The sequence below is a fragment of the Oryctolagus cuniculus genome, chromosome 18 (genome assembly GCF_051225735.1).
Source record: "Oryctolagus cuniculus isolate XC-2025 breed Fujian yellow rabbit chromosome 18, ASM5122573v1, whole genome shotgun sequence".
Lineage (NCBI taxonomy): Eukaryota > Metazoa > Chordata > Mammalia > Lagomorpha > Leporidae > Oryctolagus > Oryctolagus cuniculus.
The window spans coordinates 71,627,860-71,650,565 of NC_142884.1; the positions used below are offsets into that span (position 1 = coordinate 71,627,860).

A 22,706-nucleotide genomic window follows, 5' to 3' on the forward strand; every position below is an offset into this window, starting at 1 on the left:
GTAGTGGTAAGTAGAGCTAGGGCACAGTCATCCATAATCTTGCCACCCAGGGATAATCACTGTAAATATTTGTGTGTGCGTCCTTCAAGGCTTCTGATGTTTATTTTAACACAAAAGTCTTAGAATCACATTTATTCAGTTCCTGCACAAATCAAGTAAAAAGTAAATCGAATAAGTATTTACTTTTAATAGCTTTTTCTTATTGTTGGGCATGTAGATGACTGTTACTGATATCATAACTACTTCCATAATAAGCAACTTTTTCTTGGAATTTCCTGAATTAACATTTCTTTCAAAATGTATTATTTCTTTGAAAAGCAGAGTGGCAAAGGGGGTGGGAGAAGACAGAGAGAGAGAAAGAGATCTTCCATCTGCTGGTTCACCCCACAAATGGCTGCAACAGCCAGGGCTGGGCAGGGCCAAAGCCAGGAGCTAGAAACTCCAGACTGATTATGGATGACTGTACCCTAGCTCTGCTTACCACTACTTTTTTTTTTGGACAGGCAGAGTTAGACAGTGAGAGAGAGAGAGAGAGAGAGAGAGAGAGAAAGGTCTTCCTTCTCTTGGTTCACCCCCAAATAGCCGCTACGCTGGCACTGCACCGATCTAAAGCCAGGAGTCTCCCACAAGGGTAGCAGGGGCCTAAGTACTTGAGCCAGCTTTGGCTGCTTCCCAGGCGCATTAGTATAGAGGCAAACCAGAAGCCGGAACACCAACTAGCACTCCAAGCACTGCAAGCACCATGTTAACCCACTGCACCACAATGCTACTTCCAGAATTAACGTTGCTTCGGCTTAAAGTATCAGAAATGGAATTACTGGGTCAGCTGGCATGCATTTTTAGGTGCTATTTATTAATAGTGAATACCTATTTTTATTTGGATTAGAATAAGAATAAAGTTAGAACTTCTCTCAGGACAATTACCAGGTTTTGTCCTGAAGAATAAAGTTTTCTCCTTGCCAGAAGGCCTAACTTTTTTAAAAATCAGATTCAGCTCACAAAAAGTTAAACTATTGGTGTAAGTTTAGGATAATTTGGGTAAGGTTCCCCGACAGGTGCTGTCTTGAGGACTTTCTCCTCTCTCAGAGAAGGCAAAAAGCAACTCAGAAAGTTTGTGGAAAATGTGCATTTCCTTTGTTTTTTGAGAGGCAAACAGACACCCACACCCACACCCACACAGAGGAAGAGGGGGGTGCTCCATCCACTGGTTCACTCCTGAAATGCCCACCATGGCTGGGCTAGTGCGGGTGGGGGTCGGGAGCCGGGAATATAATCCAGGTCTCCCATGGGTGTCACCCCTACCTCCCAGGGTCTGCACTACCAGGAAGCCAGATTCAGGAGCAGGAGCCGGAACGAAACCCAGGCACTCCGCTATGGGACGTGGCATCTTAACCAGCAGTTGAACCATTAGGCCAAATGCCTATTTTTATTCTAATTCAATTTCCCCACAACCTCCCTGGGGCACTCTCACACCTCTCATTTTTCTCATCATCTCTAGTGGATTGTTCGTGTCTGCCTGCAGAACTAGGTTGGGAAGAACTCCGAGTGTCCCGATGCGTCCATAATGCCTGCCAGCTGTGTGTGTGCCATCGCCCTCCTACGGCGCGACCACAGTCCACGCTGCCGACGTCGGGTTCTGTCTTTGCGTCTGTGCACAGCTTGCTGATGTTTCTCTCATCTGGGCATGGGGCAGAAACTGTAGAAGTGCTCTGTTTCTCGGTCTGCTTAGGTTCAACTGGAGCCCCACGACCAGTAAGGACTGCTTCTACATGTAGGGAGATAGCTCAGGTCAGGCAATCCTATATGAAAGCATGCTGTGTTTTCTCTCACCTTCCAGGTCAACACTGTCAAAGTTTAGCATCCTTTTGCTAAGCAAATAATGTGTCTTAAGGAGCAGATGACTCTGAATAAGGGAAATTTGCTGATGCCAGGGACTGAGTCTTGCCAGTCTTCTGGCTTCAGTGTTAGGAGAGAGGGAGGGAGCTGCCAAGAGGGGCCCTGCTGCTCGGGTCTTCATGTGTGTGGTGCATGGAACAGTAACTGAAGACCAACTGCCAGCAGCCAGGAAGCTCTGAGCCAGAGGAAGCGTTTGTCCTATCAGTCGGCAGGTGCCCCACTGAGGGCCTAGTGATGACATGAGGCAAGTTTGCTTGAGCTCAGAGACACCTCTGGGACACAGTTTGAGTCTGTAACACATCAAGTCACAAAATTTCCAAAGTTATAGAAAAAAAAAAAAAGAATAATAAAAGAATTCTACTCCTAGAATTCTCTCCTCTTAGGTAACTAAGAGGCTTATCTTCACACCCCTAAATGTGCCCGGTGCTCTCTGGTCATCTTTGGCCCAATCAAACATTCTGCTTTCCTTCTACTTAATCATTGGATTTAGTTACAGCCATCATCTTTCCAAAACTCAAGAAATCAACAAATAAATGCTAGTGAGGATGTGGGGGAAAGGTACCCTAATCCACTGATGGTGGGAATGTAAACTGGAACAGCCACCATGGAAGACTGTATGGAGATAACCTCAGAAATCTGCATATAGACCTACCATGTGATCCAGCCATCCCACCCCGGGGAATCTACCCAAACCAAAGAAATCAGCCTATGAAAGTCTTATCTGTACCCCCATGTTCACTGCAGCTCAATTCACAATAGCTAGGATATGGAATCAACCTAAAATTCCAGTTCTAAATGGGCTGAATTCAACTTGGGTTTTTCCAACAGAACTCCATTTCAAACTCAAGGTAATGTGTATTCATTACAATTGCTATTTATTGATGGCCGATTGTCAGTTTCCTTGTCTGTAGAACAAAATAACAGTACAGCTTCAAGAGCAGATGTGAGCCTCAGGGAAACGATAAATCTAACAGTGAAATGAACAACTGTAGTCGCTTAGTGCAACAGTAGATCACTTCTCAGGCACCAGAAACTGTGCTAAACATTATCTCATTTAATTCTTAGAATGCAATATGAGAGAGCTATTTTATGGTTGTTTTTTTTTTTTTATTCGAGAGGCAAAGAGATAATAAGAGAGATGGAGAGAGGGAGAGATCCGATCCACTGGTTCTGTTCCCAAATACCCATTATGGCTTGGGGGAGGGGGAGGGACTAGAGTTGGAGGGAGGTGCTAAAAACGCAACCCAGTTCTCGCACGTGGGTGGTGGGTGGCAGGAACCCAGTTACTCCAGCCCTCACAATTGCTCCTCAGGCTCCGACCGCCAGGAAGCTTAAGTCAGGAGCTTGAAGTGGGAATCAAACCCAGGCACTCGGATGTGGGATGCAGACTTCTTAACTGAAGGTTAAATACCGGCTCCCCAGAATCTTTATTTTAAAGAGGAAGAAATGGAAACTGAAGAATTTTCTTGTGGCTACCTGGCTAGTTATACCGTTTCTGCTCTTTGTGCCAACTGCATGTTTTCTTCTCATCATCATGTTTTATGAAAGGTACATCTTTATAGTAGTACTGCGACAGAATAAATCATAAATGACTTCTGATAATGATCAATAGTACCACTGCCAGACTAGAAACTCTCAACATACTCCCCACAGTTGGCATCGGCCCCATTGTACAGATGGGGAGACTGAGGCCAAAGCTCCAAGGCTGATGCATGATAGAGCCACACATCAATTTCAGGCCAAAGACAGCCACCTAGCAGCTATTGGTCCCACAGCTCCTACATTGGTCTGATTCTTTAATCAGATGTGCGGTGACCTCTTTGGGGTCTAACAAGTCATCTGCCAAGACTGGGGTGGTTGCTGGCAGTCACTTGGGTCTTTGCTTTCAGGTGGACTGTGGTGGGAAGAGTCTGTGGATGGAGTTTCTCCCCCACATCTGGAACAAGAGCTGCACCTCTCAAGTCCTTTGGCCTTCAGGGCTGTCAGGGCCACCCCCACACCAGGCTCCCTGGCGAAACAGAGGGCACGTGTGCACACCAACCCTCACCTCATTAGCCAGCAGCTGCAGCCGGAGATCAATGAGAAGGAGAAACCGTGTTCCTCTGACTGTGCCTGCCTCCCCGCGTGTCACGTGACTTCCTATTACCCGTATCTCTCGTCTTACCAAACCGATATTTCCTGTAAAGGGTTCAGACTAATTGTGGTTTTAACAAGGGTTGCATTATGCATTTCTGTGAGAGTGAGCAGCCGTGGGTCAGACAGTCAGACGGTCAGTCTGGAAATCAGATCCATACTCCGAATCTTTAAGGCTGATGTGAAGCCCAGATAAGTGTGTTTGTCATGGGGAAGTTACCCTGGGAAAATAGAACGGGAGGAAAATGAATTTGGGAGAGGAGCGGCGGCTCAGCTGGGGAGGATTCCTCCAAGATGGAGCAGCGGGGTCCTCTCGGGTGTTTATTGGAAAAAGCCACTCAGGAAGATGAGAGACCCCAGCCTGCCACGGATGAGACTCCTGCCACTCCTGGCAGCCTCCTGGTGGCTGTCACTCTACCGGGGGCCCCCACACTTCACCTAGGTAGCTGTAACAAGGAGGACGCGGTTGCTAGTGGAGGCACGCCTTCTCAGCTTCGCTGGTGCCCCACGGCACCGCACTCACTGCTCCGACAACAGCCCAGAACACTCTGCCCTGACAGGCTTGCGACTTCCCAGAGTGGCTATGCTGTGACTGAACCCAACCTGTGCCTTGAAAAGCAAAATGAAGGCGAGAGAAGGGTTTGAACTTCCTTGTGTCACCCGCGCCGGGCTCTGCAGCCCCCTTGTCCTGTGCAGGCTTCACATGTGACATGACAGGGGACCATTTATCACCGACACACCGGCCGCGGCTTCCTTTCCCTTCACCCTGTCTCTTCCACTTACCGTGGGTCACATGCGGACATTTCTCACAGGGGAGCTTTCAGCCTGGGTGACACATTCCTGATTCCCAGTCTTGCTCGGAAATGCCACAAGCAAAGTCGCTGGCCGAGAATATCGACATGTCAGAGGGTTTTCATTTTTGTAGACACAACTCAATCATTCTTCCGGCTCTTCTAGGAATTTCTGCTGGCAAACTGGGGTCTGAGTCTAGGAGGGAAATCTAAAACCACCATCACGTAACTCTAAAATCCTCTTCCCTCTGCCCTTTTGTCTGACTTAATGAAGAATACATATGCATATATGTATTCTTATATATACATATATATCGTTTATATCATTCATGCCCAACAAGATTTGCCACAAAAATGGGAGGGATTCATGTTTAGGCTGTTCAACAGGGCCAACTCTAGCCATGTAGGCTGCTGAGCCGTTGAACTGTGGCTACTGACAATGGGTAAGTGAATTTTCAACTCTGCTACCTTTAATTCATTTGAATGCAGCCATTCCATATACAAGCACAGTACAGACTGATAAACACAAGAAAACCCTAAGTCAACACCACTTCATGAAAAAGCGATAACACTTTTTTTTTAAAAAAATGAGACTATCCATTAAATTGTTTGCTACAGAACTAAACACTAGCAACATGTCTCCAAGTTGCACATGAGCTAAGTTTTTTTTTTTTTCCTCAATGTGATACAATGGCGAAATGCTAAATTCATAAAAGGCTATGTTTATGTTGAAGTTTGGAGGGAGGCAAAGACCAGGACAAATGACCCAGGACATGAGTGACAGCGAGGAGGACACCATCACTCTTGCTGGGATGGAATTTATGACTTGGAGTGGGGTCTGTGCTCTGGTATTCATTCATCCCACATTTGCTCAATCTTCACTACACGCCATGCACAGTGTCTTAGCTGCTTCATCTATAAGGACGAGGAAAATAATAGACAGTGATGGATAACGCCTGCATACACAAGTCAGAGTGTGCTTTATGAATGGCAAAGCTGCAGAGAAAGCGGATCCATCGGTACACTGATATGTCTCCAGTCTTGTCAACCAGGAAGAAATGTTCAGACCGGAAGGGGTACACAAATCCCAGGGAGGGGTCGTGGTAGGGTGAGGAACAAAGCTAAGTACACAATCTGGCCATCCTAGATGGTTCACACCCACATACCGAGGGAATTCATTCCCGAGTTAGGGAAAAATTCACAGACATTTGTGAGAGAAAGGCAAAAGGAAGAAAACCAGATTTTTAAATGACTTAGTTTCAAAAAACAATGAAGAAAGGCTCATTTTCAGAAACCGTGGAATGCCAGACTTCACAGTGGCACCATTTAAGAGGAGGTTATCACTGAGGTGATGAGAAAAGGCAAACTGGGAATCCAGCCCTCCGGGAAGGCAATGCAGCGAGTCTGACGTGGTTTGAGGGTGGAGGTGCAGTGGGTTAGGCTGCTACTTGGGACGCCCACATCACAGACTCGCATGCCCAGGTGAGGCCCAGCTGCTCCCTACGTGGACTCAGCTTCCCGCTGATGCGCCTGGGAGGCAGCGAATGGTGGCCCACGTACTTGGGTTCCGGTCACCCACAGAAGGGACTTCGATGAAGCTCCTGGCTCCTGTCTTTGGCCTGGCCTAGCCCTGGCTGTTACAGGCATCTGAGGAGTGAATCAGCAATGGAAGATCTCTGTCTCTCCTCCCACCCATGACTCCTTCTTTCAAATAAATCAATCTAAAAAACAAAAACAACACCCAAAGACAAGATAAAGAAATGTGGAATGGAGAACAGAGTTATCAGCATATTTGTGGCGACTTACCCTTATTGGAGGAGGGTTTATAAATTATGATTAGTATTTTTAAGTGTGGCTGCTGTCAGGGTGCTGTGGAACTCTGGGTAATCCTCTTTGAGAACATCACTATTTGGAAGGAGGACCTAGAGATATGTCCATTAAATCAGCAGCTGATATGAGGACAGTGAGAACACTAGACAGCGTATCAGGATGCGCAAAGATTTCCAAGGAAGAACTTGTCATCAAGATGAAACACCCTCAGTGTGTTTGTCAACTCCTGCATTTAGATTAGAAAGCTTTTTTTTTTTCAGAAGTATAAGATATAGAGAATCCTGCCTAAAAAGCCACTTCTGTGCAAAAGTGCCATGGGTGTGAGTTAGCCCTAAGAACAGAGTTTGACAGCTATGAGACGTGATGTCACCACATCTCTGGCCAATTGAGGCTCCGATCAAGAGAAAGGAATCCTTCTGGGATGTGTCATTCAGATGGGGTACCCGGATCAGTCTCAGCACCACTTGCCAAGATTGAGGATGTTCACCTCGCACAAGTCAAGATTCCGGCGAACAATGAGTGCTGTACTGTAACTGAAGATCTTGCGTGTGGCAGGGACTCGGGCACAGAGAACAACCGCATTCGCTAATCACAATCAGCAAAGATCTAGCTTGATCCCAAACGGCTAAGGCTGTTACTCTGAGACCGTGGTCTTGGCAAGGACCTGGTATCAGTCCCCAAGTCCTGGGACACAAATTCTGCCGCCTTAACTCAGCCCCACGGAAGCAGAGCCGTGTAGACAGAAGCTGGGTTATTTCCTTATGATTTTAGAGCCTACTAAAGTTTACAGTCACTGTTTCAGGGTGAGGCTCTACTGCTCACTGAATTCTCATTGGCAAAAACTTGGACTGTTCCTGGCCCGAGGCTCTGGCTAAGACTCCTGCAGGGGGAGGTGGGCAGGGACTGGGGGGGTTCAGTGTGCCTTCCCAGGAGGAGGTTCACTTTTTTAAGTGCCTTGACTTTCATTTTGAAAGGAACCTACAGAGCAGGGGTAGCACCAACACGTTCATGCTAAATGATAGATGATTTCTACTCAGGAAGGAATATTAATCACAGACCAGCAGAGGAAGGTTTTCAACTGTGACACCATCAGTAGGCTTCACATGTGGCTGCAAGTCTCCCATCACTGGGAGGGGCAAAGAAATCGCAGATATTTTGGGATACAGAGTTCTGCCTGGGGAAGTCTGGGTCAGACAAAGCTGAAATGTTTTTTGCAGTTGTGTGTTTTTGGTCTTCAGTGGATGACTTACCTGTCTCTTAGCCCCTTCTTATCCACGTGCATAGCCCTTTGATGGCCATATTGTTGTCCCCTTCATACCCTTCCCAATCACCTTCTCCCAGCAAGAGAAAGTGGGCCCCAGACTTTGAGGCATTCAGTCCCCCTAAAGAGGAGAAACTGGGGGCTCTAGCATGATTTTTTTCTAATAAGGTCAATCCAACTCACATGGACCTATCTCAATTCTATTCACCCAAGGTCAGCCTGTTCCCACTGTCCTTCTTTCCAACTTCCAACAATAAACCTGACCTATTTGAAAGATAGCATTTGATTTCAGCTCCAGTGAGAGATTGATCAGTTGTCCATCAACAACAAAAGACCCTGCAAATAAAATTCTAAGGTAATTCTAACACTGTGCCCTGGACTAGGAGAAGTGTCTCAAGAACACAGTGGATTCATGTTCAAAAATACTACAGCCTGGCTGTGGGCTGCTGGGAACACACCTTGGAGAAATGATCAGCAGAGGTGTGTAGAGAACGGATATAGCCACAGGCTGAAGGGGGATTTGACAGGTACCTGCCTGGAAAGATTGCTAGACACAGGTGTTTTCAATATCTCATCCAAAAGCACTTACTCTAATAAACACACTGAGATGAAATAATGATCATGTCACTGGGGCATAAGAGGGATAATAAGATATTAATATACAGCTCAAATAAATTCAACTCCCTTTGAGGGAAACAGCTAACTTGCCAATATGTGTGAATCAATTTAACTTATAAAGGGAGCAGAGTTGCTCATTGGATTACACTGAGAATAGTGATTAACAGACTGTCAGTTCTAATATGAATTTTGTCTCTGCCCGAGAAGGTTTAAAATTCATTTCATTTTTATGCATAAAATTCTGCTACTGTTTTTTCTCCCAATTTAAAACTCTACATGTACTCTGTGTAAGGAAAAAGAGGAAAGACTTGAAATTAAAAATGCAAAAGTCCAAACCTTCCTTTTTAATGTCTGCAAGCGTATCTCTATTTACGTCTTTAAATAAGGTTATCCTTTACACACAACACTCTCCATTTGCTTTTTTTTTTTTTTTAACATTCATTGCTTTAATAGTCACTTCCTGTGCACCTTCCAGGCACCTGGCACGTTGTTAGCCTCTGAGAGATGGAAACCACAGCCCTGGCCTCAGAGCTCAAGATTTTAGGGGAAATCAAAGAAAATAATCAAGGAGATAAGTAAGTGTGCAATTGTATGCATTTGTGTAATACACGGTGTGTAACATACGTAGTCATAGATGTGAAGTGAGATGATGGAAGGAGCAGGAGTGGGTAATGTGGTAGCGAGGGGGATACGGCCGGTACGGAGGGGGTCACGGTGCCTCACTGAGATGCAGACGCAGAGGGGGAGATGCAAAGGAGCAGCACGAGGCATTCTCAAATGGTGCTTCACTCAGACATAGCGTTCCAAGTTTCTATAAATAAAACTCACTTTGGTTGATATTATACACATCCTTGTACAGAAGAGGAAACCAGGACTCATAGAACCTAAGGACCTTCTCCAAGTCATGTATATCAAGTGTGCTAAGAGCGGACCTGAACTTACAGGGAGAAAGATACTCACTCGTTCAGCTTCTCAACAGTTCCCCTGTCCCAAAGCTTGGGACGTCGATTTTCCAGAATACATTTTTTCTTCCAACAGTCAGCTCTGTTGTTCTTGATTTTCTTCTTCTTATTGTCCTCTGTTAGGAAAAGTACTCAGCATTCCAGAAGCCAGCAGCGTACAGCAATGGCAGCTATACCCCCCTGGACAATGGTGCTCTCCACGAATGGTACTCGATGCTACTAAGCACTTGCATTCCATTGCTCATCCCACATCTCTGCCCTTTTAACCCTTCCCATCAACCCATCTAAGAGACAGACAACGTCATTTGAATGCACAAAGGACCAAGGGAGGCTGTTTTTGCTACCTATTTATATCCTTACTAGCTGGATAGAAAGCCATCCTTAAAATCCCAACATCTACTACTAAAGGAATTAAAAAAAAGAGAGAGAAACCACCAGGTCAAAGTGTGAGTCCCAGTGGGAAGTTATTAGCGTCATCTTGGTATTACTCTAAGATTGGTCTATCATCACACATGAATAGTCAAGGCATGTTGGGTAAGGCAACAGTGGCCAGTGTGTTCCTGTGTGTGTGTGTGTACGTGTGCAACCTTTATTACAAGGACGTAATAATGGGTACTTATTGATCACCTGGATATGCCTAGACCTTTGAGGAGAGCCGAATGTTTAAACAGAATCAAGAGAACAAACTGGATATCTAATGTCTCTATCAAGCCTACTTGAGATATATTCCCAATACTTGCTTTTTACAAGCAATTATGGTAACCTGAATGAAACCAAATCTTTAAGAATGATAAAAATTAGAGCAAACTACTTTCATCATGAGGATCCTCATGAAGAAATTTAAGCAATTTCTCAGGAATTAAATTCCTTAACAATAGAAGTTGTATTCAGTGACTATCAAAACAGCAGAGTGCATAGTACGTTGTGATTAAATAATAAACAGTAATAATTATTTCATGAGTGGGCAAAAACACAGTGAACTTGTAACTGCTGAGATTTGTTGCCTCAGACCTTCCACTGGGTTTTGTTAAGGAATTCACTTCAGGCTCAGCGCTACATTCTAGAACACACTCTGCTGTTTTCACTTACTGCCCCTCTATCAGGCCTTAAGTGGCGGAGAAGATCTATGAACAGGGAAATAAATAAATGCATAATTATGTTCATTTACAATGCATTAAAACTCAGCTCCATATATTTGCTCAAGTTATGTGTGTTAGTCTGGCCTGTGGATAAATAGCATCAATTTTATAACCTTTGCAGAAAGTTTGTATTTCTTGGCTGTTAAAATTTCTACATTGGCATAAAACTAAGTCATGGAAATGTTTCAAGAGCTAAATGCCTGCTCTTGGATGGGTTTCTTCCCTACCAAAGAACATTGTCTTCGAGCGGAGGATCTTGGGAGCAAGTGTACCGCCACCCTGGGCAGCCCACCTGACACTCTAACAGGCACGCACCATTTTACTATTTTTGTGTGTGACAATGTGTATTAAAGGTATTTTATAAACAAACTACTATGGATATTCTGCATGGCTCTCCATAAGTCTTTGGTTTTCTTTGTCTTTTCAAGAAACACTAGCAGATAAAATGGCTAGTACTAAATTACTTCCAAAAGGACTGAAATTTGCTCATCTCTACAGGACACAAAAGCATGAGAACGTTTGTTTCGTCTTGAACAAAGAGGACTGGAGGAACACACTGTCTGTGTTAGCATCTTTCCCCAGGCCCCCACAGCAGGGGCAGGACCGGGAGCTATCCATTCGACAGCTGAGAAAGGTGTAGACCAGAGAAGTTAAGCTACTTGCTCAGCAGACCCCAGCTCACTGGTCATAAAGCCGAAACTCGGCCAGCTGCACTTGCAGCATGGGCTTCTTCCGACTCAAGGCTGGTTTTCTGACTCCACCGGATTCCTACTGTCCTCTAAGGAGGCCCTTACAACCTCTATTCCCGAAACAGTATTTTCTAGCTAACGCTGGAACACTCATCCGGTTGTCCGGACAGGCTGGGGCAGCAAACATTTAAGCGGACTCAGCCCAAAGCTCATCAACCTCTTATCTTCGAAACAGCCACGGGTCAGCCTCCCTGTAACTCCTTCCCAACCGCGGTGGGGATGCTAACCCCCAGTCTCGCCCCTTGCCAGAAAACTGCTCAGCTTTTGGCTTTGCCTCTACCTTGGCTAAGAGATAAAAGCATTTTATTTGTAAATGCAGGAAATACAGATGACCTCTCCCACTCTTGCTTGTTGTGTTTGTCATCAAATCTGTATATGCTTTTTCTTATTTTTGCCAGAAAAACCTTCCTGTGGCTACTTCTCACAATATGTGTGTACGTGTGCCTGAGCACGTGTGTCTGCAGCCGGGTGCACGCATATCCCTTAGAATGGGAGTGAGGCCGGCACCGTGGCTCAGTAGGCTAATCCTCTGCCTTGCGGCGCCGGCACACCGGGTTCTAGTCCTGGTCGGGGCGCCGGATTCTGTCCCGGTTGCCCCTCTTCTAGGCCAGCTCTCTGCCATGGCCCGGGAGTGCAGTGGAGGATGGCCCAGTGCTTGGGCCCTGCACCCCATGGGAGACCAGGAGAAGCACCTGGCTCCTGCTATCAGATCAGCGCGGTGCGCCAGCCATTGGAGGGTGAACCAACAGCAAAGGAAGACCTTTCTCTGTCTCTCTCTCTCTCACTGTCCACTCTGTCAAAAATAAAAAAAAATTAAAAAAAAAAAAAAAGAATGGGAGTGACTGTGGGAGCCCCAGCATCAAATGGCCTTGGTGAAGTTGAAGGGCTCCTCTCCTCTGGAACGCCGGCTCATTCTGGCCACACTGCTCTTCTCCCGGCTACCCCTGACCTCCCGAGTACTGCCTGTGGATTATTTTTTTACCGAGGGAGATACTTAAGCATGGACTGGAAGAGATAAGTGATATGGTCAAATCACTCCTGCCAAAGCTTGAAATTCCTGGCCACTTTAATAGCTCTGGTTGACCTCCGAATGAAACGCCACCTTTGGTTATTAACATGTCTCTCTCCACTTTTATGATTTTTCGGAACATAATTTGTCACAGTTTTTATCTGCACAGAGCAAGCTTTAAGCTTTTAAAAATGTGAGTTATCTTTTTACAACTGCTAACAATTACACATCGCCGAACAGGCTGCTCTGAAAACCAATTATGAAAACCCGGCACGGAGCGGGCATTCAGCTGCGGAGTGCGCTTTGGCCGCTCGGAATCAGATTTCTGAACTCTCGCCTTGGGGCTGCCGGGCTCGGGAACTGGGAGCCAGGAACTGAACTTGGAAATGGCTCGTGGGATGCGGGAGATAAGATCGGGGCTGACAAATTAATTGTCCTAGTTGTGCATGGTCCTCGGACGACCGGGTCACAGCACTGTGCCGGCTTGGGGCTACTGCAGAGGGTCTCTCTGCGGGCGAAGGGTGAGCTCACCCCGAGCTCCCGGCGCTGTCTGCCAGAGGCTGCCTGCTCGTCCTGAAATGCTTAGCAGAGGGATTCTGAGCTCCTGTCTCCCAGCCCTCAAGCTGGACTTGTTTCGTTGTCCCAGTGACTGTTCCCTGTTTCAACATGCGGCCCTGGCCCACCCCCTTGCCTCTGCCTCTTGCTCCCATCTGTGGGCTAACTGGGGGGCAGCGTCCAGTTCCATCCACGTAGCACCCATCAGTCTGGAGCCAAAGAACTTGGGTTCAAACATGGTCCTGAAATCCAGCGCTCCGAGACTGTGAGCAGAAAACGCTCCAGCCTTTGTGCATCAGTCTTCTCATCTATACAATGGGCTTAATCATGGCACTCCTCTCAAGGATGGCTGGAGAATTAAATAAGCAATGAGTGGCACTCAGAGGAGGGCCGGATGAGCTAGTTATTATGCTTGTTGATAAACTTACTGTGCTAGCTCGGGGATGTGGGGTCCACAGCGTGGCCACAGAAACAAAGGCGTCATGGCTCACCCCAGGGCAGCCTTCTCACCATTTCTACTAAGGAGACAAGGTTTTATTTCATGGTGGTTGTTAGGAACGGACAGGAACAGCGCGAGGACTAGGGGCAGACTTTGCACTTACGAGGCTGAAGGAGACATCTGTGGTTAGACCACGGGGACAATCAGAGCAGGGGCTCATGGACCCGTGAGCACAGGTGCCTCCTCCTGAGGCCCACGAGGTCCCTGGCCAGGCCGCAGTCCGGGGCCAGGTTCCAGGTCTGGCAGGGGCTGGCTAAGCGCTGAGCAGAGGAATGACATGGAAGGGCAGGGCCGCAGGGCTTCACTCCGCACTGCTGCCGTGCAGAGGTCACTGTGTGCTTTCTTCAGGGGCTGGTGGCAAAGTTCATTCCTAGTGCTGGGTAGGCGGCAAGGCTTCGTGATAAAGGGAGAAGGGAGTGTGTGCCCAGAGGCAGCCAACAGGAAGAGGAGGGAGAGGATGAGGGGAGGGGAGGGAGGGGAGGACGAAGTACGGAAGATCCAGGGGAGAGGAGATCCATAGGCGCCCAAGCACGAGCCTTCGTGGAAGAGCTCGCTCAAGCTGAGGGTTTTTTACGACTGAGGCAGAATTCGAATTTGTTGGAACCGGAGACTTGGAGAGGGTCTGAGACTCTTCTCAAGCCACCACGCTAAGCAGGTGCACAGCTGAGACGCAGCCGAGTCCACGCGGCTCTCTGCAAAGCCCCCTCCTCCAGTGCGTGCAGGACCCCAGAGACCGAAGCCCCCTGCCCAGGGCCCTAACACCTGGGATGGCAGAAGAGAAAGCAGGGCCGCACCGCCTGGACTGGAGCGGGGGAGGTGCTGCCTCCCCAAGGCTGGGCCGAGGCGACACCCCAATAACTGCGGGCTGGGCAGCTCCTGCCGCCCTCTCAGAAGAACAATTAAAAGCCTCTCTTCCAGGAAGTGATTTTTTTTTCTCCTTTCCAGGACCACTGTCTGCCTGGGTCCCAGGGGCAACGCATTCCCTCTGCTCCCGCCTGCCTGGCAGGAAATCTATCGAGAAAGGATGTTGATCATCCTCTTCAGCACTTATTTCCTTTACATTATTTTGATTCCGTTATTTCTCATTATGCTCCCGATAGGTTTTGGCAGCCCGGGTGTGCAGATGGCAACCAACAAAGGCCTCCACAGTCCCTTGGCTCTACCTACACCCTCCACTCTAAAAGGATTTCTTTGGAGGCTGTGGGGTTGGGCCCAGGCTCATCTGGAGGGCTGGCGCACACCCAGGGCTGCCCAGGGTCTGGAACGGGAGGACGCGCGGGCGGTGGTGGCCGAGCGAGGGACGCAGAGCCTGCTCCGTCCCAGCTGACCCAGGGTCCTGCCACCGCGTGTGTCGTAAGGAGGGGGACGGCACAGGAGTGCATCTGTCTTTCGCTCTGCAGTTTTGCCCCTCATGGCCTTCCTCCAGATGAGTCCTCCTAACCCTTTCTCTGGGGGAACTGATCCAGTCCCAAACGCGGGCTCCCGATGGCCACACTTATGTCAGCTCCTTCCTCTCCAGGGACCAGATCCGAGGGTCAGCCCTCGACTGACGGGCAGCTCACGCAGAGGCAGCCTTGCCACCTCGGACACGGAGGCCTGGTCAGCAGGGTTCTCTGTCTCTTGCGCCATCTGAGCTGGGACAGTAAGAGCCCGAGCCACCACAGGAGGATCTAAAGAACAAGGGGGAAGCTTACAGAGGATGCTGGGCCAGGTGAACCTGCGAGGGCACAGAGGCAAAGAGCAGAGGGTGACAGGGAGGAAGGAACAGCAGTGGGGAAGCCAAACCGTTTGGAGTGTTCCCACTGCACACTGCAGCCGCCCTCTTGAGGACAAGTCACACACGCGGTCACCGGCCAGGCATCAAGAATATTAAAAAGAAAACTGATTGCCTGAACAAGACGATACAGTGCACGTGTATTGCGTTAGGTATCATAAGAAACCAAGAGATGATGTCAATGATACAGGAAGATGTCCCAGGCTGTATGTAAATGCCACAGCATTGCACACCCAGGGAACCTCTCTAGGTGCATTATAGTATCCGTGGTGGGGCGTGGGGCTGCAGCCACCTGCTACATCCACGCCCTTGTTTCCCTCCCACAACCACCCTGTGCAGTGCGCCCTGCTCACGGAAAAGGAAGAGAACTCTTCTGGGGCTTCCTGGTCCTGCTCTCTGTATGCTTGTGGGTCTCCGCAGACAGAGCAAAGCAAAGCAAGAAGCCAGAGAGGGAGAAGCCCTGCAGGTGCAGGTGGAGCAGCCCCGGCCCTGAGCCGCCACAGCCCCGGCCCGGCAGCACGCAGCCTCCTCTGCTCTCCGGAACCAAGCAGGGCCTCTGTTCCTGGCAGCCAGGAGCAGACTGGAAGTCATCCTCCCGGGCTTTCTGCGAAGTCTTTTTGCTGGGGCTCTGACTTCCTGCTGGTCCCACAGGCCAGGCTGGTTCATTCCCTGCGCTGGGCCTGGCTCGTCGTCTGCTCATCCATCTGCCCCTGCCTCCACCTCACCGCAATGAGACGATCTGTGGGGAGATCTGTGTCCCCAACCCTCACAGGGCACATATTCTCTGAAGCCCAACACACAACACAGAGTTGAGCATACAATGGGTGCTTATTAAGTGCTGATTAGATGTACCCATTCCTCTAACTATGTATGTTGTGCCAGAGGTCTGCCCTGGGCAGAGAAAATGGCCAAGGCAAGGGCCGGGAGGTGAACCAGTCCAGGGAGGGGCCCAGCAAGGTGGGAACTGAGAAGCTGGCTTTGGGCTGTGGTTCAGGGGACAGCTGGAACCGGGGTTCGTCAGGGCACAGGCCGGGCCATGCAGCTGCATTTGATTCTGAGAGCAACAGAACAGGCTATCGTCAGAGGCAACACCATGGTATCACGTGTATTTCAGGCCACCTCTGAGCAGCTTTGGTTTGGTCAGATGGAAAATGGGCTGCACTGGCTGACCAGTGTCTTCCCCAGACCTTGTCCACAGGAGCTGCACCATCTACACTTCTTTGGAAATAGTTGTCGTCTGTCAAGTGAGACCCTGCTGGAGTGACCCCTAAGCCAAGCCCTGGAGTCATTACGTGAAGGTCTTATGGAGCCAGCGAGAGACGCACAGGGAGGGAACGGCCTGTGACTGCAGGGACGCGTGGCAGGGACACACCCACCAGCTAAGCACACCAAGGGTGCAGCGATCCAGAAGCTGGGAGGGAGGCCTGGGGAAGATTCTCTCTCTGAGTGCCCCAGGAGCAACCAACTCTGTACCTCCCTGGTTTCAGGTTTCTGATCCCCGGGACCCCGAGAGTCAATGCGCGCTGTGTTAAGGCACCAGCAAAGTCTGTGGTCACTCATAAAGTTCCAAAAGCAAAGTCATCCGGTCACGGAGACGTGGTCTGGGGAGACGCAAGGGGAGCGGAGATGAGACAGACCAACCAGAGGGAGTGAGATCGACGGGAATAAGCGAGTTTCTGGGCTCCACTGGCAGAAGGAAATATTCCCACCACCTGATCTCTGCCCGGGGAGGCTTTCCCTCAGGGTCCTGGAGTCCCTGGCAGTTTTTACAGACCAAGAGAGGAAATGCCCCAAACCCTGGGCACGGAGGACCTGGGCACCGCTCTGAGCATGTGGGCTGCTGCCAAGAAGGGTGTTTGTCCCGCAGGACAACCAGGCCAGGGCTGCAGGCAGCAGGAGGTCACATCCCAGGGGCTTGGATGCAGCAGCCCTCCCACCCGCCCCAGTTCCACGTGCACCAAGGTACAAGGTGGACGTCCGGCACAACAGTTAACATGCTACTTGCCAATCCCACATCCCGTAGCAGAGAGCCTGAGTTTGAGTCTGGACTCCTGCTAATGTGCACCTGCCCTGGGAGGCAAAGGGTGATGGCTTAAGCACCGGGCCCCTGCCAGCCACTAGGGAGAGCAGGACTGAACCTCAGAGCCCTCTCCCAGACAAGCTGTTACAAGCACTTGGAGAGGGAACCAGCAGATGAAAAGATCTCCCGGCCGGTGCCACGGCTCACTAGGCTAATCCCCCACCTTGCAGCGCCGGCACACCGGGTTCTAGTCCTGGTTGGGGCGCCGGATTCTGTCCCGGTTGCCCCTCTTCCAGGCCAGCTCTCTGCTGTGGCCAGGGAGTGCAGTGGAGGATGGCCCAGGTGCTTGGGCCCTGCACCCCATGGGAGACCAGGAGAAGCACCTGGCTCCTGCCTTCGGATCAGCGCGGTGCGCCGGCTGCAGTGCGCCAGCCGTGGTGGCCATTGGAGGGTGAACCAACGGCAAAAGGAAGACCTTTCTCTCTGTCTCTCTCTCTCACTATCCACTCTGTCTGTCAAAAGAAGAAAAAAAAAGATCTCCCTTCTCTGTGTCAAATAAATGATAATAAACTTACAAGAAAGGAAACACAAAGGTTTGGTAGACTCACCGAGGGGCTTGACACTCCGGAGGAAATGTGGGGCTGTTCAAAGAAGTGAAAACCACACCATGGGAGAAAACTCGATTTCACTTTTCTACATCCCCAAGGCTCTCTGCACTCTCCTGGAAAAAGCCTGTTTTGATCCACTAATATTATCCCACTAGGAAGCTGTTTGTGGTTAAAGATGAGGGTCTTAGAACATTTGAAGCAAGACCCCTACCTTACGCCTTACACAAAAATCCACTCAACATGGATTAAAGACCTAAATCTACGACCTGACACCATCAAGTTACTAGAGAACATTGGAGAAACCCTTCAAGATATTGGCACAGGCAAAGAGTTTCTGGAAAAGACCCGGGAGGCACAGGCAGTCAAAGCCAAAATTAACTATTGGGATTGCATCAAATTGAGAAGTTTCTGTACTGCAAAAGAAACAGTCAGGAGAGTGAAGAGACAACCGACAGAATGGGAAAAAATATTTGCAAACTATGCAACAGATAAAGGGTTAATAACCAGAATCTACAAAGAGATCAAGAAACTCCACAAAAACAAAACCAACAACCCACTTAAGAGATGGGCCAAGGACCTCAATAGACATTTTTCAAAAGAGGAAATCCAAATGGCCAACAGGCACATGAAAAAATGTTCAAGGTCACCAACAATCAGGGAAATGCAAATCAAAACCACAATGAGGTTTCACCTCACCCCGGTTAGAATGGCTCACATTCAGAAATCCACCAACAACAGATGCTGGCGAGGATGTGGGGAAAAAGGGACACTAACCCACTGTTGGTGGGAATGCAAACTGGTCAAGCCACTATGGAAGTCAGTCTGGAGATTCCTCAGAAACCTGAAGATAACCCTACCGTTCGACCCAGCCATCCCACTCCTTGGAATTTACCCAAAGGAATTTAAATTGGCAAACAAAAAAGCGGTCTGCAGCCTAATGTTTATTGCAGCTCAATTCACAATAGCTAAGACCTGGAACCGACCTAAATGCCCATCAACAGTAGATTGGATAAAGAAATTATGGGATATGTACTCTTTAGAATACTATACCGCAGTAAGAAACAACGAATTCCAGTCATTTGCAACAAAATGGAGGAATCTGGAACACATCATGCTGAGTGAAATAAGCCAGTCCCAAAGGGACAAATATCATATATTCTCCCTGATCGGTGACAACTGACTGAACACCAAAAAGGAAACACGTTGAAGTGAAATGGACACTATGAGAAACAGTGACTTGATCAGCATAGCCCTGACTGTTAATGAACAACTTAATACATTATCCCTCTTAGTAGTTTTTTTGTCTGTTCTACTTAATATGACTGGTTTAATTCTGTAATTAATACACAGTTATTCTTAAGTGTTAAAAATTAACTGAAATGTGATTCCTGTTAAACATAAGAGTGGGAATAAGAAAGGGAAGAGATGTATAATTTGGGGCATGCTCAAGCTGACTTGCCCCAAATGGTAGAGTTAGAAACATACCAGGGGATTCCAATTCAATCCCATCAAGGTGGCATGTACCAATGCCATCTCACTAGTCCAAGTGATCAATTTCAGTTCACAATTGATCATAATGAAAGGACTAAGAGTCAAAGGGAGCACATAAACAAGTCTAGTACCTGCTAACACTAACCGATAGAATAAATAAAGGGGAGAGTGATCCAACATGGGAAGTGAGATACTCAGCAGACTCATAGAATGGCAGATGTCCTAAATAGCACTCTGGCCTCAGAATCAGCCCTAAAGGCATTCGGATCTGGCTGAAAAGCCCATGAGAGTATTTCAGGCCTGGAAAGCCAAGACACTCTGGCAAAAGATCTCTGCGAGTGAGATCCCAGTGGAAAGAACAGGTCTTCAAAGAAGGAGGTACCTTTCTCTGAAGGGAGGAGAGAACCTCCACTTTGACTATGACCTTGTCTAAACAAGAAAAGAATCGGAGAACTCAGAGGGCTTCCATAGCCTTGGAAACTCATGACCGGAGCATAGGGAGACTACTGATGCCATAGACAGGAGTGTCAATTGGTAAAGTCAACAACAGGAGTCACTGTGCACTTACTCCTCATGTAGGATCTCTGTCCTTAATGTGCTGTGCATTGAGATTTGATGCTATAACGAGTACTCAAACAATATATTTCACTTTGTGTTTCTATGGGGGTGCAAACTGTTGAAATCTTTACTTAATGCATACTAAACTGATCCTCTGTAAAAAAAAAAAAAAAAGAAAAGAAAAAAGAAAAAAGAAAGAAATTATCAACTCCCAACTTGACTCTCACTGGGATTAAACATGACAATAGGTCTGATCTGATTTCATCATCATTTAAAAAAAAATCATCTATTATTTCTCACTTTATGTTTCTGTGTGAGAGCAAACTGTTGAAATCCTTACTTAATGTATACTAAGCTGATCTTCTGTATATTAAGATAATCGAAAATGAATCTTGATGTGAATGGAAGGGGAGAGGGAGTGGGAAAGGGGAGGGTAGTGGGTGGGAGGGACGGTATGTGGGGGAAGCCATTGTAATCCATAAATCGTACTTTGGAAATTTATATTCATTAAATAAAAGTTAAAAAAAAAAAAGAACATTCTGGTGAAAATTCTAACACCCTGCGTGTCACGTGACTTCGCTGTTCCTCACCTTTGGAATGTGTCAATAGCAGAACTTCCTTCATGGGGCCTAGGGCACCCTGGCGAGGGGCATGTGTGAAAGGCACAGGTTCCTCAATGTGGCTGCACACTGGGGTCTCGGGGGGATCCTGATGACGGGCTGCCCTCCACTGCAGACACCCTCTTTCAGTAGCTGGAGGGTGATCCTGGTGGCAGGTGTTTAAAGCTCCCAGAGAGATTCTAATGAGCAGCCTAGGTGGGGAACCACTGACATAGGGTGTGAACACACCTTCCAAGTGTCCCACAGCCATCGGCTCCTCTAGGGGAGTCTGGTCCTAACTCCGCTCCACAGTGGGAGGGGCATAGGCACCCTGGGCAGCTGTCCTTGTACTGAAATCCACCACTTCACAGCGAGGTTCCAGCCTTGGCCACTCATCTTCTCTGGAGTCAGTTTACCCCTCTGTAAAATGGGACCAAGCTGCTCACCTCACCCAGCCAAGTTGCTGGGATGAAGTGAATCAACGGATGGAAGTCATTTACTGGGTATCTTGGAATGGAGCGTGAGTGGGATACAGGCTACTGTTTGGGTTCCTAACTGCCTGGTTCTGGGCCTTGTACAATCGGCGTCTTCCACAACCTTGGGGCCACGAGCACTGAGTTTACCATGGTTTTCTCATGTTAGGGAAGGGAAGCACAGGATCTTGGGGCCACGTGGAGACCATGAAGCACATCAATGCTGCTTTGTTCTTTCCGTAGTGCACGGCCCACGTCTCACCGTGTTTACCTGCCTGTCCGCATCAGTGGTGTAAATAACACAGCCCTGTGATACTGGAATATCTCTGCTGCTTGGATTTTTCATTCTAATTAAAGCTAGAGTGTTCCTTTTTAGAAGTCAGAGTGAGTAACAAACACCCAGCCGCCTGACTCCAGCATTGTAGTTTGCATTTTGTTATTTTACATCCATCAGTAAGGACTGTGTGGTGATGGACAGGAGCCGGGGCGTCTGGGAATCCTCCGCCCAGGGCAGGCTGCTTCCCTCCTGCCCGGGACTGGCCAGCTTCTGGCTGTTTCGGCCACTGATGAAGACATTCTCCTGAGCTAGCACACCTCCAGCTTCCCTCACGGGAGTGAGGAGGAGGCCTGGCCGTGCTGAGGGGGACACACACTGGGTGGCTTCACACACGGCCTCGCTATCTCACAGTCCTGCAGGAGAAGCCTGATGCGGTCTCACCGGGCTAAGAACAGGTGTTTCCTGCTGGGGGCTCCGGCAGGGAATCGGCCTCCTTGCCCTTCGCCTTGCCCGGCAGCCACCTGCTTCCCTTGGCTGCTGGCCCCTTCCTCCATCTGCACACCGCATCGTTCCAGCCTCTGCTCCCACCATCACTTCTCTTCTTACAAGAACTCCTGTGGTGCAACTGGGCCCAGATAATCCAGAGTAATAGCTTCATCTCAAGGTCAGGCGATTAGTGACTTTAATTACACCTGCAACCGTATCTCCTCCCCACACAGTCATAGTGTGGCTGGGATGAGTCAGCTGCTGCCGAGAGGCACGGACGGTGGAGGGAGATGATGGCTCTTCCAACAGGGGTGCACAGGCCCCTGGAGACAGGGGTCTGACAGTAGTAGCACTGCAGGCTGTGGCTGAATTGTGTGTGTTTTGTTCATGTATGTGAGTATATATTTGTGTGAGTACAAGTATGTGTATGTGTACATATATTACACATGTGTGTACATATGTGTTACACATATTACATATGTTCATATACATACATATTTGTGAGCATATATATGTAGAGGTGAATAAGCGTATGTGCATGAATGTATACGTGTGTATGAATATGCATGTACATATATGTTTTGGTGTGTGTAGGTGTGCAGGTGTATGTATATGTGTGAGTACATGAGTTTGCGAATGTATAGGTAAGTATGTATTATGTGTGTTTGTCTATGTGCAAGTGTGTGTCCATGAGTGTACATATGTGAGTGCATGTGTATGTGGAATATGCTTTGTGGGAGGTGGGTATGTGTGTCTGTATGAGCATGCGTGTAAGTATATGTGCATGTGAGTATGTGCAAGTATGTATATTCCAAGTATGTGTGTGTTCAAGTGTGTGTATGTGTGTGATGTGTGAGCCCACGTGCATGAGTATGCATGTACATGCATGTATGTGGAATGTGGATTGTGTGTGTATGTGGGGTGTGTACTGTGCAAGTCTACGTGTGTGAGTGTTGCACGCTATGGCAGAGGCACAAG

At 48.3% G+C, this 22,706-nt stretch overlaps 1 protein-coding gene across 1 annotated transcript in view; it reads right to left on the minus strand.

Moving 5' to 3' along the window:
- Nucleotides 1-22,706, minus strand: part of MAF (MAF bZIP transcription factor) — a 349,481-nt gene that overhangs the window by 150,711 nt on the left and 176,064 nt on the right. The gene's annotated exons all lie outside the window — the stretch shown is intronic.